At 44.6% G+C, this 3,978-nt stretch overlaps 1 non-coding gene across 1 annotated transcript; it reads right to left on the bottom strand.

Annotated features, from left to right (window-relative positions):
* Positions 1 to 385: 385 nt before the first annotated feature.
* Positions 386 to 456, bottom strand: Trnag-gcc. The gene has a single exon. It is a non-coding gene; the product is annotated as a tRNA-Gly (tRNA).
* Positions 457 to 3,978: the final 3,522 nt, after the last annotated feature.

Below are 3,978 nucleotides of genomic sequence, written 5' to 3'. Positions count from 1 at the left end.
GTGCCTGGCGGACACTAAGTAATGGACCATCTGGTCCTCTCAGATATGGTTTAAGGTCAGATGCTCTGTTGACTCAGATTAACACCAACCTTAGGAATTTTCCACTCTGTTATGCATGTAATAGTTAATATTTGAACTAGCCAATCATGTATGACCACACTGATCCCTTTGTTCCCTCAGACCTTTTCCCTATATAAACCCCAACTTTCAAGCCTCGTGGTCGGCTCCACTATCTCCTGCGTGAGATAGGTGTGGTGCCGAACCGGAGCACCCCGAAATTAAAAATACCTCTTGTAATTACATCAAGATAGTCTCTCGTGATTCCTTGGGTGTACGTCCTCCCAAGATTTGAGTGGGGGGTCTCCCCCAGGGGTCTTTCATGTGGTGCATTGGCCGGGAATCGAACCCGGGCCTCCCGGGTGGCAGGCGAGAATTCTACCACTGAACCACCAACAGAGACGGGATTTCTTCTATGGATTTGTTCAAAATATTTTCTGGGCCATTGATTTGGGATTCTCCTTCTATTCCTATTACTCTTAGGCATGATATAGGTGGATACCACTCCCTTATATGTGGATATTAGTTACAAAGTAAAGGACAATCATGCTACTATTCATAGACCCAGAAAGGCTAAGTCAAAGGCAATGGAGTTCATAGTGGGATACTCAGATTTCTCCAGGAAGCAGAAATAGAATCGATGTTGTACATAGACTGTGGGTATGTAGGGATAGAAACAGGAGGAATCAAGTTGAATCAGGGATGGAGCTAGAGACTTCTGAAATTGGGGGGCATCTCAAGGACAAGAAACCTAATGCAATTGAAACTTCCTGGAATCTACTATGGTAACTATAGCAAAGACTCTAACAAAGGGTTGTGCACAGCCTAAACTGGCCATTTCCTCTAACCAGGCAAGATTTCCAGTGGAGGGATTGGAACACCAACCCAGCCACAAAGACTTCCACTTAAAATTTGTTCTGTCTGCAATATGTGCTAGATTAAAACTCAGAACTTGTGGAAGTGGCCAGCCAATGACTGGTCCAACTAGAGACTCATGCCATAAAATGGAGGCCACCTCTGATACTACCTGGAAGGCCAGGAACCAGCATCTGGATAGATTAGAGACCCAAGATATAACCAAACACAACTGGAAAGAAATAGTCAATGAAATGATTCCTAATGATAATCTGTTATAATCATAGACTAGAGCATAGGATCATCCATATCAGAAAGGCTTCATCCAGCAACTGATAGGAGCAGATAGAGAGACCCACAGCCGAACACTAGGCAGAGCTCAGAGAATCCCAAGAAATAAGAAGAGGAATCAGAGGAGGTTAAGGATACCACAAGAACAGAGTTCACAGAATCAACAATCCAAGGCTAATAATGGCTCACAGAGACTGAAACAACAATCAGTGAGCCTGTATGGGTCTGACCTAAGCCCTCTGCATGTATATTACAGACTGTAGCTTGGTGATTTTGTGAGACTAACAGTGTAAGTGGGGGCTGTCTCTGACTTCTTTTTTTTTAATTGGAAAAAAAATTATATATATATTGGTTTTTCGAGACAGGGTTTCTCTGTGTAGCCCTGGCTGTCCTGGAACTCACTCTGTAGACCAGGCTGGCCTCAAACTCAGAAATCCGCCTGCCTCTGCCTCCCAAGTGCTGGGATTAAAGGCGTGCACCACCACTGCCCAGCTGAGAAAATATTTTTCAATTAAATTATTTATTCATTCATTCAATTTACATCATAATCACAGCTCCCCTTCGAGTCCCCACCTCACACAGCCTCTCCCTGCCCCTTACCTTCCACACCTTCTCCTCTGAGAAGGGATACCCTGCCCACAGGTACCCACCCATGCTGGCACATCAAGTCACTGTAGGACTAGGTCCATTCTCTCCCACTGAAGCCAGACTAGGCAACCCAGTTAGAGAAACAAGATCTACAGGCAGGCAACATATTCAGAGATAGCCCATCACCCAGGGGTAAATGTTAGTTGATTCAGTTGGTCTTGTGGAGTCCCTATCCCTTCCAGGTCCTTCAAACCCTCTCCCAACTCTTCCAGAAGACTCTCCAAGCTCCATCTAATGTTTGGCTGTGGGTCTCTGCATCATTTCAGTCAACTCCTGAGTAGATCCTCTCAGAGAACAGTTATAGTAGGCTCCTGTCTGCAAGCATAAGAAAGTATCATTTAATAGGGTTAGGGGTTGGTTCTTTCATTGGCCAGTTATTGATTAGCCCTTCCCTCAGTGTCTGTTCCATCTTTGTCCCTGCACTTCTTGTAGGCAGGACAAATTTGGGGTCAATGTTTTTATGGGTAAGTTGGTGTCCTTATCCCTCCAGTGGGAATCTTGCCTGGCAACAGGAGGTGGCCACTTCAGCATCTATATCCCTCACTGCTAGTAGTCTCAGTTAGAGTCATCCTCATAGACTCCCTGGAGCCTTCCCCCCATCCCTGGTCTTGGGCATGACCTAGAGATGCCCCTACCACTAATCATTCACCCTCCCAGCTCTCTCCCAGGCTATCCCTACACTTGATCCTCCCATCTCATATTCCCCTCTCAGTCCCCTTTCCCACCCAGTTCCCTCCCTCCATCAAGCTCCAATGTCTATTTTATTTCTCCTTCTGAGTGAGATTCAAGCATACTCCCTTGAGCTCTCCTTGTTATTTAGCTTCTTTAGGCCTGTGGATTGTAGTGTGAGTATCCTATACTTTATGGCTAGCATACATTTATCAGTGAGTACATACTATGCATGTCCTTCTGGGTCTGGGTTACTTCACTCAGAATGATATTCTCAAGTTCTATCTATTTGCCTGCAAAATTCACAATATCCTTATTTTTAATGGCTGAATAGTATTCCATTGTGTAAATGACCAAAATTTCTGTATCTATTCTTCAGTTGAGGGATATCTGGGTTGTTTGCAGTTTCTGGTTATTAACAAATAAAGTTCCTATGAACATAGTTGAGCAAGGGTCCTTGTTGAGATGGTAGGTCATCTTGGGGATATACCCAGGAAAAATTTAGCTGGATCTTGGGGTAGAATTATTCCCAATTTACATATAAACCATCAAATTGATTTTCAAAGTGGTTGTACAAGTCTACACTCCTGCCAGCAATGGAAAAGTGTTCCCCTTGCTCTAGATCCTTGTCAAAATATACTACCCCTTGAGTTTTTGATGTCAGCCATTCCCATTCTGATGGGTATATGCATATACATATATATATATATATATATATACATATATATTTATATACATATACACACATATACAGTGTGTTTTGCTTGCTTTTGGGACCCCTTTTCTCCTATTGGTTTTCCTCTTCCAGCCTTAATATAAGGGGAGGTGCTTAGGTCTATTGTATCTTGTTATACTGTGTTCTGTTGATATTCCTTGGAGATCTGCCATTTCCTAAAGGGAAATAGAGGGGTATGGATCTAGAAGAAAGGGAGGTAGGATGGATATTGTCAGGAGAAGAGAAAGGGGAAGCTGCCATTAAGATGTAAAGGCCATCCAGAAGCTGCCTCACCTGGGGATCCATCCCATATTCAATCATCAAATCCAGACACTATTGCTGACTCCAACAAGTGCTTGTTGACAGGAGCCTGATATAGCTGTCTCCTCTGACAAATACAGAGGTAAATGCTCACAGTCATCCATCGGACTAAGTTCACAGACCCCAATGGAGGAGTTAAAGAAAGGACTGAAGGAGCTGAGGGGTTTGCACCCCCTGAGGAGGAGCAACAATATCAACCAACCAGTACCCCCAGAACTCCCAAGGACTAAACCACCAACTGAAGAGTACACAGGGAGAGACCCATGGCTCCAGCAGCAGAAGATGGCCTTGTCGGGTGTCAATGGGAGGAGAGGCCCTTGGTCCTATGAAGGCTGGATGCCCCAGTGTAGGGGAATGCCAGTACAGGGAAGTGGGCGTGGGTGGGTGGGGCAACACTCTCATAGAAACAGGTTGAGGGAGGA

The sequence above is a fragment of the Mastomys coucha genome, chromosome X (assembly GCF_008632895.1).
Source record: "Mastomys coucha isolate ucsf_1 chromosome X, UCSF_Mcou_1, whole genome shotgun sequence".
NCBI lineage: Eukaryota > Metazoa > Chordata > Mammalia > Rodentia > Muridae > Mastomys > Mastomys coucha.
The sequence above is the reverse complement of the archived record's forward strand: the minus strand, read 5'-3'. Positions and strand labels throughout refer to the sequence as shown.